Consider the following 368-nt stretch of genomic DNA (forward strand, 5'->3'; position numbering starts at 1 on the left):
AAAAAAAGTCTACTTTTTACTGAACATCCTGTTTTATGCTAATCTTCTCTGTATCGTTCCAATTTTAGTATATGTGCTGCCGAAGCGATAGCACAGTGGTAGGGCGTTCGCCTTACAAGCAGCCAACATGGCCGACCCGAGTTCGATTCCTCCGCCCCTCTCGGAGAGCCCGGCAAGCTACCGAGAGTATTCGATATGCCAGACACAGTAACAACAAAGTCTCCAATGGAGACGTTACTGGGCCCGCTCGAGCAAATCGATGATCAACGGGAGGGCCTTTACTTTACTTACTTACTTATCCTGTTTTATGTGGGAATGTACTTCTTTTTGCAGGTGGACTGAGACAGCTCAGGAAACACAGCTTCGGG

The 368-nt window shown here is 47.6% G+C and overlaps 1 pseudogene; it reads right to left on the minus strand.

Moving 5' to 3' along the window:
- On the minus strand, window positions 1-94 carry LOC130032198 (uncharacterized; annotated as a pseudogene).
- Between the last annotated feature and the right edge of the window lie 274 nt (window positions 95-368).

This window comes from Sorex fumeus, unplaced genomic scaffold (assembly GCF_029834395.1).
Source record: "Sorex fumeus unplaced genomic scaffold, SorFum_2.1 ptg000047l, whole genome shotgun sequence".
NCBI lineage: Eukaryota > Metazoa > Chordata > Mammalia > Eulipotyphla > Soricidae > Sorex > Sorex fumeus.